The sequence below is a fragment of the Neopelma chrysocephalum genome, unplaced genomic scaffold (assembly GCF_003984885.1).
Source record: "Neopelma chrysocephalum unplaced genomic scaffold, ASM398488v2 Primary Assembly neopelma1_97102, whole genome shotgun sequence".
In the NCBI taxonomy this organism is placed as follows: Eukaryota; Metazoa; Chordata; class Aves; order Passeriformes; family Pipridae; genus Neopelma; species Neopelma chrysocephalum.
In genome coordinates, this window is record NW_020925744.1 from 1172962 (window position 1) to 1186017 (window position 13056).

The following is a 13056-nucleotide window of genomic DNA, read 5'->3' on the forward strand; positions in this document are numbered from 1 at the left end:
ACATGGATGGTTCCCACCCAATCCATTCACTGATCAAACCCAGCTTTACTCTAAGACTGCAGCAGAGCAAGCTCACACCTTTTCAGTTGCAGCTAATCAGAGTTCATCAGCCAGCCCCTCAGAGAAACAGTGGACACACACCTGCATCGCTTTCAGAATTAAGTCAGTAGTTTCCTTCCTCTTGAGCAATAAACTTGGAATCAGACATAAAAAAGCACTAATCCTGCTACAACTTTTACAGACTAAAAAAAAAAAAAACAAAACCAAACCAATTTAGGAGCTCTTGATACACAGTTGTGATACATTTCAATTACTTAGGTGTAGATAAGACCTTCGTAATCACTTCACTGTAGACAACCTAATATTTTTTTCAAGTGTTTTTTCAAATTCTTTTTCCATCATTATTCAGATTAATTCCTTCAATGACAAAAATGTAAAAACTGAAAGATCAGCTTCCATTCTTAAGTCTTTGAACAATGACCATTTCACACTGGGAGCCATCAGCTTACCAAAAACCCCCCCAAAATCCAAAACAATTCCTGTTACTACTTCGATTTCCTTGTAAAATTCTTTCTACAAATTTCATTGCTTAGACTGGGATTTCAGTCTTGTATGAATTTTTTATATGTAAACCACAGATCAGTAACAAAAATACTCTCAAAACTCCAAACATACGTGTTCATCAGAAATGTTTCTTCATTTTCTTACAACAGCTGTAGAAAAATTATAACTTTCCAGTGCAATACACAGGGTGTGCCAGTAGGTTTCCGTAAACTTACAGGGTAAATTAATTTTATATATTCTAAATAAAAATTTAGCCAACAACAACATATCACATGGCTAAGTTTCAAAAGTGTCTATTTAACAAAATAAAGGAATGTTTCTGTTTGACAGGTCTGCATAACTGCTCTTCTGTTGAATGTGTCTAAAGTGAGAATTAGAGTTAGAATTGTAATAAAAAGACATTTTCATTAGCATGCATCCAAACTGTTACCACAAGTTTGCTTTAATGGTTTTCATAATCTCTGCTTGCTTTCTGCACTGTTTGGACTAGCAAGATCTAATTCACAAGAACAATTCCAGAAAGGCTCGTGAGCTACCTCAGGTTCTAGATGTTTGCAGAGCTGCTTCCATTGCAGAGTTCTGGTTTCAAAGGCAGCAAGTTCATCATCAAAAGTGTTACCATGTGTCTTCAGTGTCCAACATCCTGCACTGACAATGAACAACCAATAATGCACCAACAGTCTTGGCCAATTGCCTACAGGCAGCTAAAATGAACCTGTAACAAACACACACTGTGTATTTTGGAGTAAATGTTTTTAAATCTATATGTTGTTATTTTGCAAGCAGAAAAATGGGTGAAGTTCAAATGAAGGGGGAAAGAACATTTTAGGCCCTCATGGGTGCACTAGAGCATGTGTGTGGCCAGCTGCAGAGACAGAGACTGGTATGACAGATCTCAGTTACATCCTATAATTTGCCCATGCCTCTGTTTTCTGGAATTCTGTCTTCATTATCTATCTATTTAGTTTTCAGAAACTCAAACCAAAGCTTCCTTTACTTCTGAATTGTTCTACAGTGCAATTCTATTTTCTGGGGTGCTGAATTGCTTCTGCAGAGCACTGAATGTCCCAAAGCTCTCCAAGCCTCAAAAGACAGAGCAAACTGCTGTTTTTCTCCACTCCTAAAAGGATCTTGCAGTGGGGAAAATTGATTAGAATGACAATATAAAACTCTGCTGGGGGCAGGAACAAAAGCCTCTGCAACCAAGTATTAATCTTACCTTGAAGCTAAAGGCAGAAGCACAGTCAAAAGAGCCTCTGTCCTCAGAGACGAAGACTAATATTCCCCACCTTGCTTCAGCTAGCACAGCCAGCACCCTCATGGGCCCTCTGGGACCTTTCTTTGCCCCTGTGCCTTTTCTCAGACACAGTATTTCTTATAAGCAAGTGTTAGATCAATCCACAGAGAAAGGAGGCACATACAAGCATTAATGGCACAATACATTCCTCAACAGAAAGCAGGACATAAGGACCCCACAATTCTACTGATAGATGAATGCTATCTACTGAGTCTCACTGTTATCCTCAGCAAGTGAGAAAAGGTAACACAAGGTGCAACATCAGCCCTGTGGCATCAGAACTACTGCATGTGCTGGGGAAGTTCCCAAGTGAAGAAAGCTCATCTCTGGCAAGAGGGAGCTAGAAGGCTGGATGGAATGGAAGTAGTTTACATCACAAATGTGTTTCCTTCAGTTTTTCCCAACATAAAAATGATTTTCATAAAAATCACTGATGTCAAAATCACTGGTCAAAGTCTGTGCATGGAGTATAAACCTTGTGGAGTGCTATGAAAAAATGAAGACTGCTGTTTGCTAACAATAGCTCCAGAATGTGGTCAGCTACATCAGTCCCACCATCTAAGCCATGTATGAAAATGAGCACCGGCTGTACTTCATCGGTCTTCAGTTACCTATGTTATGCCAAGATAAATGGTTTAGTGCTAATTGTCCCTGCACTTGATGAAGCTATGTGCATCCCAGCAGGGTGTATTTCTCCATTCTCAGGTATATGTCTAACCACTAACACGGAACAAGTAGTTCATTGCTTAAAAGGATGATGGACCAAACAATTAATGAAAGAGATAATTTCTGGAGAAACTTGTGTCTAGAGAAGGAAACTAGGAAGAAATCTCAGACTACACCATGACAAGAGAAATCTGGAGGAAACTGTGGGAGCTAACCTTTTTAATAATGAATTTCATATACACACAAACCAAAATTTTGTCCCCCAGAGCTCACCACGCACTCTCTTAAGATGCCTTCCACAGCCAAGTGAGATTCACTCACCCAAAGAACTTGCAGCAACAATCAAAAAGCTGCATTCTCCTGTTCCCTCCCACTACCTCAAGTAAAACTGGTAATGGAGGACCTGATACACAGTTCACACAAGGCAGTCAGAGTCTCTCTACGCCCTTCAGTGGATGAGTCTCTCAATGGCACATGTGGCATGAAGTGGATCCTGTCTCTAGGATGAAGGAAGGAGACAGTCAACTGTTTCCACCCAAGTAGGTGCTGTGAAGAGAGGCACATTTAGCATCACAGCAAGCACAGTTTCTTTATTCCCTGCAGGTTAAAGAAGGCTCTAAAGACATGCCAAGGCTGTGCAGTGGAACACCTACACAAATCCTGCAGAGTCAAGCTGAATGCACTTGTTGGCTGAAAAATAACAGAATCCCAGATAACCTGAGACACATTTTGAGGGCTGACCATAGAGATGCACTGTCAGTAAGAGCTTTTGTTTATTTATGGACTCTGTTATGCTATCTGCTGAACACCATTTGAGACACACACACCACAAAGCGGGACAAACTAGTGCAGCAAGATCTTTAGAAGCACTGCTGATGTCAGATACCTTTAGTTTCTTGTAATTTCCAGGCATCAGATGTAGTGTGTGGCAGACCTGGGATGCGGGTTGGAAGACAGCGCTATCTCTCTGCCTTCCTCACACTGAGTCATATGCATCTATATGATGCTAATGCTGAACTGGTCAACAGCTTAAGGAAAGTTGGCTTCAAGGTGTAAAAGCATTTCAGCATAGGCCTTGAGGTACACGCACGTCATAATGGACCAGTCGGGATTAAGCACTGGCCTTAATAAACAAGCAAGTTCCAACACCAGCTGTTGTTCCATTTTGCAAATATTTCCATGCCAAAAAAGGCTTTTGGGGCTTCAAGGAAAACTGGTTTCTAAACAAAAGCATCTTTGTCATTAATTATCACAGACATCTGAAGATGTTCTTTGAATCCGAAGTCATTAGTCATTAGTGAGCCCTGTCCATAACAGAACTGTTAAGGCATAAAGGATAAGATTTAGTTTTGTCATCTGAAGACCACATTACTTTCTCTGGTTGGAAGTAGGTCAAGTGCCCTCAGGAAATAGCTGTTTCATTCTCACTGGGAAGTAACCTGATACTCACACGCCTATAGCTTTAAAACCTCAGTTATGAGGTAAACTCAAGGATGTCAGCTTAATTTCTTGTTGCATTGAAAGGACAAGAGGTGATGTTTGAAATGAAAAATTTAGTAATTTTAGTCAGACACTCATGCAAATCACATTGTCAGTGAATCACATGCAGAGCTATTCAGTTTTCCAGCATCCCACACAAGACCAATAACGCAAGGAAACAACAGAGCAGCTGCAGGATAGATCTTGCAAGGTGGCATGCACTGAAAAGCCATGCAATAGCTTAAGTGTTCTTAATTTAAAGGCCATGAGCAATCCGCACCACTATTATTTTCAATAGAAGCACTTGCTTACACAGTTGGCTGAGAATGGGATGAGACAGAGGATATAGGAAGAGACATTCCTGCATACTAATAAAAACCGTCATTACTATGGAGGTAGCTACAAGGGATTTTTATGGATGCTGTGTGTCAGGCCATCAAATTTTCCTTCTCCAGCTAGAAGTGATGTAATCTATCAAGTACATGCTCTGTCCTGAGCCATGTTTTTATTATTATTAATCTTTACTTCTTCAATAATTGCTTTTCTTTGAGAAGAGGCAATAAGGACCCAAAATCAGGTGAGGAAAGTTAGATGAATTATGTAACTCTGGTATGAGTTTCATGAGAGGATTGAAAACTAGGCCAAGTGAGCTCCCTGCCACAGATTCTATTTTTTTGCTTGCCTAGGGGACTAAAAGGGTGTGGCCTCATTTCTTCAATTTCAAAAGAAGGCAAAACTGTTCACTTTGTTTTCAGATCTGACACAAAATTCATATGATGTTTATGGGAAAACAAAATCCTGCAAAAGAAACACAAAGCATCTAATTTTAATTATTTTAGAACATAAAGGCTGTACTAAAACTTAGCAGAAGGTCACAGGGCAGGCAGGTGGATGGTGTAAATAGTTATTACCTTAAAGGACAGCTATGGTAGCAATTCTTATTTTCCCATAGCATTTTACCAACCTGCCTTGCCTCACTTGTCTGGCCCTGAGTATCTTCTCTGATCCCTTGTGAGAAGTCCAGAGTCCTGTTCTTTGACTATCCAGGCTCCAATATACTAGTTGAAGGCTGCCATGAAGATGCCACAAGACATTTATATGTATGTCACGCATTCAAACTCCCATCCTCTCCAGAGGAGGAAGTTCTTCATGGATGGCAGATGGAGTAAGCCAGTGAGGATTACAGGAACAGGTAGTTCTAATACAGTACATCCTATATGCAAACTGATCTGCACATTTTCTGCAAAGCTTCAGCAATCAACTCAAACCAAAAGCGAGGACAAGTGGCCATTCCCCACAGCACATGGTGAGGAGTTCCTACCTGCCCTGTCCTGCCCTAGGGATTTGCAAGTGCAGCCCTCTTCATGGCCACACTTGGTCTGATAACCGCACCATGTCTCTGCAAGCAAGAGGACCACATCCATTTTCCAAGCCTACCTCATTAAATATAATTATTCTTATTGTGCATCCCCATTATAGAAGATCCTCATGTTGAGCCAGAGGGATGTGCCAAGACCAGAGAGGGGATTAGTGACAGAGTGTGGATAAAAAGTTTCTGGCTCCCACCCTGTCCTCTGACTGCACCTCTTCATCATGCGAGGGCTATTTTTTGCCAAGCAATATCTGAGGGGAAAAGGAAAAACAACAAAAAGACCAACAGGTTTCAAAACATCAAGCCTTTTACATATCCCCAGGTGCCAAGCCAAGAAACTCTCCTTAGCAGCTTAGCAGCTAAGTCAATCTGATTAACAAGTTTCTCTGCAATACAACAACTTCCTCTGGAAGCAAAGAGGAAGCCAGTACAGAAAGCTGGATTGAGGTATGAGATGTACACAGTAGCCTATGCCACTCAGGAGGCTGGCAGAGAGTTGTGTCAGAGCTGCAGCTGCTCAGTGGACTTCCTTAGAGAAGGCAGCAATATTACTGCTACTGTTAAAGTGATGAGACCATGAAAAATTACAAGAATGTTGCCCTTGAGAGTAATGGCTGCAATTTTGGGGCTGGACCATGCATTAAATGAGAGTCTGGCAGCAGCTTTGGGTGCAGCAAGATCCCAAGACTGTGACCTATTCTGGCAACTGGCAACGTGCAGTGGAGTGAGAAGATCAGTGTCATATAAAAACCTGTGAGTATAGATACTTATGGCTGCTTGGATTGAAGCCAATATGTTAACTTCACTCCTTCTGGGAAAAAAAAAGAACGCAGCCAACTTGCAGCAGACAAAATCATTAGCACACAGACAGATTTTAGTGCTGCAAAGATATCTACTGAAAAAACATTAAATAATGCTGAACCCAGTAGAGTTATGCATAGCTCCCATTTACTTTACTGAACTAAAAGAACTCATTTGAAGTACCGCCTGTTACCTGAAAAAGAATGAAAAGCTATACATCAAGAAAAATAAAAGATGAGCTTTGTCAAAAAGTTAAAATGGCAAATTTATGGGAAATTATATTGATAAAGATCCTTTGTCAATGGTTGTATGGGTAATCATTTGATATTATCAAAGGCCTGGTACTAGTATGCAGATAAACAATATGTGCCTCAGTTTCATTCAGGTTTAAATAAATTGATTAGAGTTTGGACTGGTAGTCAAATCAAAAAAGAAGCTGCAGATCAATCCAGATAGAATTTACATATTTGAAGGGTCAGTTTGATGAACAAAAAGTAAAACAACAAAAGAGATCCTATTACATACATTTAGCAAAAAGCTAAGAAAACGAATATGAAGTGCTAATCTTAGGCCCCATCTACTAAACCAGTGAGGTAGAACAAGTCTCTCTAATTAACCAATAACCCAGAGGGCAGGGAGTTTACTTCTGGATATTCCTGCATATTGTTTTATATGGTATTCATAAGGGAAGGTGACATGATGAGTATATAGAATTGCTCTGAATTTATCCCACTGGTGTTCCATTTTGCTATAAGATAATTAAATACTCAGAAAACAAAGGGAAAAATATTACTATAATTTCATGATAAGTTAGGTGCCCCCTTGAGAAGCAGGATATGGACTTCCATCTTAATTTCAAGGATCATTTTTTGCACAGTGAAAAAACATGCACAGAGGAGACTGTCAGTGAAACAGAAGAAGTCTGAAGGTTGGGATCACTCTCTCAAATGTGAGGGAACATTGATTTTTGAATTCCAAGTTCACGTATCACAGACAAGCATGCTGACTGCCATCTATTGAAGAGAAAGGGGGATCAACATCATTCCTACCTCTTGAGTGCAGCCAGGGAAAAAAACCCCAAACAACAAAAATCATTCAGCCTGAAAAATTTAACTTGAATCAATAAATAGAGTTTCCCATGAAGCCAATAGATTTGCACTAGTACAAAACTGATTAGCCACACCGGAAATGAGGCCTTCTATCTACTGAAGAGATTTTACAACTGAGATTGACATGCGCTTGGAGCATGCTGTTTCTCCATTCTCTCCTGACAGAATCTCCTGGGTTATACAGTGGGAAGATTTGCCCTTCTACTCTTCTCTCTGACATTCAGTGACTCTCTATATCAATGGTAAATACTTGATCACCTCTGAGGACTGGACTATCAGTCTGGAAGCACAGTTATACAAATTCTCTAACTTCATTGTGGAGAATGTAATCACAGGATGTAGCTTAGCAATCCTCCTCTTGGGACAGGCTTCAGTGTAGGATTCATTAAATAAATGGTGACATGAAGGTATTTGTCAGGAGTGAAACATTAAAGGCTAACAAATAAGGTTATTAAATACATGATTTTTCCTCACACGACAAAAATAGGAGGTGTGCAAAGATTCCTTTCCACAGTACATATCTTGATTAGTCAAAGGATTAATACATACTAATTCTATTTTTACAGTATGGACATAACTTCCTAGCCAGATATCAGCCAAATTTCTTGAAAATTTGGGCCCCAACAATTTTATTTAGCTTTTAGGACTGTGTTCAAACTCAGAGGAGGTTCAGACATTGGGCTAATATAACAAGATTTTGAGTAAAATTGTCCTGAGTAGCAAAGTAAAAGTGATGTTCCAGCTTGCAGCTGAGGCAAGGCCCTACAAGAGAACTCTTACCCCCTTTCTAAGCTACAGTTAATTCACTTATTGATTTGTGATCTTATTAAATCACAAGTCTGGTTCTGGAAAATCTTTCTAATTCTTTTCATGCTGTCTCTGGCCATAGACACCATTTCTGGAATATGAGCAGGAAGGAGACACAATGGCTATTCACATCATGTTCCATGTAAACCAAAATAATATCAGCATGTACTTAGGACTTCCAAAGTCAAAAGACACTCTCCTTTTACTCCTTTCCTCCTTTAACTTCCTCAATCATTTCTCTAACCTTTAACATTCTTGTTCTCCATATATCCTTGCAACAACTAATTCCATAGTGTAATTAGGTGCAGTGTGAAAAAGTACTTATTTTGCTTGCTATAAACCACTTGCTTAAACATTATTTTTCTCTTTGGCAGGACTTCATGTGTTCAGAATGGGATTTCATCTGTCAATTTACTGTTTTGTCACTCAAATACCTCAGATCCTTACACAGTTCTTTACAATAAGGTTCCACTGCCAATAATCTAAATGCTTTGGTATTATCTTCTGATTTTGTCACCTCACTGTTCATCCTGCTTTTGAGATCATATGAACATGGTGAGTAGCACCATGACTTCTGTTTCCATTAGGAAAAAAAATTCTTTCTTTTTCTCCTGTATTTTAGTCAATCATTTAACCCTGAAATGAATCACTTAATCCTGAAATAATTTTTTTTTTTTTTTAGTGCCATGGCTGTTTATGAACTTTAAGTGTTTGAAAATCTACATCTAATTGAAAATCCACATATTTAATATTATGGGCTTGCTGATTCTAAAGAATCCTAATGGCTGACAAAACAAGCCTTTCCTTCATAAAATTCATGCTGATTCCTCTGGTATATTCCATGTCCTGCTGACCATATTCTTCAATATACTATCTACCATATCCAAGCACCTACAATAAAATACAGTCTCATCCGGATGATTTGCCAGTCTTCAGCTTATTGTTTCATTATACTAATTTGCATTATCACCTCCAACAGGACAGTCAGGATCAAGCTGAAAACACTTAGGCTTACCAACATAAAATTCTACAAATTCAGCCACTGGTGCCAAGCTAGAATGGAGTGGTGAATGTATACTCTTCTAATATAACTTTAGGCAACCCAAAGAAAACACTCTGTCCATGAGGGTCCTCTTATTCCCTTATTAAAGAGAATAATAATAGTCTATTTTTCACACCATTGGTCATCTAAGGGCATCCAGTGTAGAGGTTTGTGCAAAAAATCTGTGCACACAATGAGATTCTACTCTGGGTAAGGATATCCTAGCCATTCAGTAACAGCAGACATAATTAATTCCAGTAAAGCAACACTGTTACATCAGCTGAAGGTGACCTGACATCCCTTTTTGGCTCTAAGAGGCCAGGACTATCAGGGGTGTCCTGGTCTCCTGTCAAAAGTCTTTTTTGGATGCTATTTTGTTCTGGATTTTTGCCTGATGGGATTTTTTTCCTGTCTCCATCCCAAGCCAGGGCTCTGGAAAAAGGCCTATAACAGTTACACCGGAATAATTTCATGCTGTTCACACTATAGCCCAGTCTATAGTTCACAAAAAGCTTGTGTCTATTGGAAAAGTTTGGCTTTACTGTGAAATTTAAGGACCTGCCACCTTTGGCTCAGGAAAGAGTCTCTGGGTAAGGCAGAAGGTCTCTCATAGGAGAGACCTATATTCACTACAGTCCACGCACCAACATCTCTCAGTTTTCTCTTTATGCAAAGTTAGTGACTATAGAGGAGTACAAATTATTTCCTTGAGCATTGTTTGCAAGACAAGTTTACTGTAACAGCAGTGTGCTTCCTGTGCAATGGGAATATCCACCCAGAGGTTGCTGACTGGATATCCATGACAGCAGCGCTCATAACACTGACATCCTTTGGATACAGTAACCCCAAGTTGGAACAACACACATTGCCTATTGTCTGTGCATAAAACAGCCCGCATTTGGTAAAGTTGGATCATATTGAGGTAAAATTGCCCTTAAAAGCAATTGAAAAATAACTCTGCTTAATTTTATGAACCAGAGTCACTTTAAAACCCTTTTGGTTTCAACTGAAATCAACAGGTGTGCTTAGACTACAACACAGCCCACATGAGGTGACAGAGCTGAGCTGCAAAGTTACTGACAGACATCTCCCAAAAGGTAAACCAGGAGAAAAATACACTTCAACTTGTGTTTACAAATGGGCAGAGAGCACACATGAACGTGCAAAGAATCAGCAAGGCATGCATCAAAAGGTAGGTACCTGAAAGCGTGGGAAATGTCATTCCTACTGACTGTGGTGTTAGTTGGCACTGTTGGGACTAAATGACTTTCAAAAGTAACATCATGTGTTTGCAGACAGACTTGCAAAACTTGTACATGTGTCTGTGGCCTAAGCAGGTTTGCACTTAATGAGGTGTCTATTTTCATAAAACCAGGGATGCTGCAGTAACACAAAAAAAGAAGGTCATTAAAGCTGAAGAGAATCATGTCTCTTGCTTCAACTCATATATCAGTGGAGCCTGAAGGGACTTTGCAGGGTTGTCACAGGTGACTTGGCTGTAGGGACACTGAAAGGTTGAGTGGAGCAGCCACAGCACACTGCAGTGCTGCTGTCATTGCAACACCATCAGCAATATTCACACTCACTGCAACAGCTGGGGCAGAGACGAGGTGACAACAAGATGCTGAGACACGTCTAGGATACACAAGTACAGGTCACTGAGAATGAGAACTTGGTCAAATACATATATTAACCTGTCAAGTGCTTGCAATGTCCAAATTTCTCAGATGCATTTCCACAGACTTCTTCAGGTTTACTTGCATTAACCTTCAAGGAAGAAAAGAAAGAGGACAAAATCCACAGAGTAGTTTAATCAGAGGAAATAATCAAGTGCATGCCAGCCTTAACCCCGGGCCTTTCTTGTACCCAGTAGGTCAATAGGCTTTTCCCCTAGCACAGTGCTGTTTTTGCTGCTAGGAGGAATGCAGCAGAAAGAATAACTGTTTTGTTTACTGAGGAAACTCAGAGGCCAGGAATACCCAGGAATATGATTAGGACTGAGCTAGAACTCCTGTTTACTAGAGATGGTAAGAAAGCAATTTAAGGAATGTCCAAGTGAAATAAACAGGCAAGGCCAGATCCAGGCCCTTCTCAGGGCAAGATCCAGCTCCAGTGACACAGGCTCTGATTGACTGCATAGGGAATCAGCCCCTTTTCCTAAAACAAAAAGGCCACCAAATTCTGTCATATTTCCCAGAGGGATGTGAGAATGCAAGAACAGGTTAAGACCATGCATGTTTGAGATTCCTAAACAAATCTACATTCTTTTGTTCTAAGCAAAAACTAGCAAGGGATGGTCTCCCTTCCCATAGTGTAAATCAAGATTAAAGTGCAACTATGTCCACTTTACGACATCTGAGATTCCTTCTAAAGACACTAATAGCACTACAGCTATCCTTGTCTTTCTAAAAACCATCAGCTCTGCCCACATGCTGAGCCAACATTCACAGGGACAATTTTCTACCAAGCAACACTGAATTTTTCTGGCCAGACAGACATGAGTGCAAGTTGCTAAAGCAGAGGCACATGGATGGTACTGTAACTCTGGCTATTTATTAACAGTCTTGAGAGCTGAAACATGTCATTTTTTCAAGCACTTTAATGTCTAGGGGGGATTAGATGACTCTTTTCACTAATACTTTCCTTACTTTATGTGTTTTCCTACTTCTACTATATGCTGGATGATAGGTTACTTCCTAATCCAACCTCTCTTTGTGCTCTTCTAGCTCTCTGGACCCTCTTTAGCTCCTGTCATTTCACTTTCTTTTCCCAGTATACCTCCAAGGTATCATACTATAAAAGCAGCAGACTGTGGACATCCTACAGATGGGCTGTCAGCACACAGAGTAGAGGGAGAGACCCCTGCCCTGCCGTGTCTGGTGAGACATTCTCCGTGATGGAAAGGTCCTGGGGAGCACTTTGCCTCCACAGGCTTTTGAAGAAGCTGTAGGACTGCCCGTTGATCCGTGCTGGTTGTGGTAAGCATCTCAGTGGTACCTTCATGCCATAGGCAGCTCTTTTGATCATGAAGGAGTCTAACCACAAATAAGCATAGTGCGGCACCAGAGGCAAACCCCTAGGCTTAGAGAACATGCTCTTCCCTTTCCCAAGCCAAGTCGGGAGGGAGGGAGAATAATATGTGATCACAAGGTTCCGGGATTTCTTCATGCTTTTATGAAATATCTGGCATTTTTTCCAAAACCTCCTCGGGATCTCCCTTTCCTGCTCCTTGCCCAAACAGTGATTGTGTTTACTGTCAATCTCATGTGATTTTGTTCACTGTCACCCTCCCTTTTCCAGCACTCTGGAAGTACAGCACTGAGCAAGAATGCTTGAGGAGGCAGCTGGCAGCATTGCAGCAATTCCTCAGCTCCCCAAACCCTTTGATCCACAGAGAAAAATATTTTGTATGGATACAGACCTGCTCTTTTGTTACCCTAGCTGACAGGAAGTTTGTTCTGCACTGGGGGAACTCAATGCAAAGAGGAAAGTGGGAGAAAAGTATTTTGAGCACACTTCTCATCTTTCTGCATTGGAAATCAAGAATAACAGAAGATACGGAAGTAACAACTACTACTCCCACAACACACTATGTGGCACAGTTTAGAGGCCTCTTTGCTGCAACATTTAGTTACACACTGTCAAATTCTTGTATGTCACCAAGGTCTTTCTCATCCTCTTCACAGCCCTATGGCTGCCTATGTCATATGCGACAATAAACTGCAATTTTACGTGCTGTATCAGCACCATTTTGCTTCTCAAAGTCTTCTCTTGTTCCATCTAACAAATTGTGCTCCATTTCTATGCCCTGGGAAAGGCATTTTTCCCTTTTGCAGTAAGAGGAGCTTCTTTTTGAAACCTGAGCTCTTACAGGAACTGTCTACACTATACCTGCACCTATTTAATCAAATCAGCACAA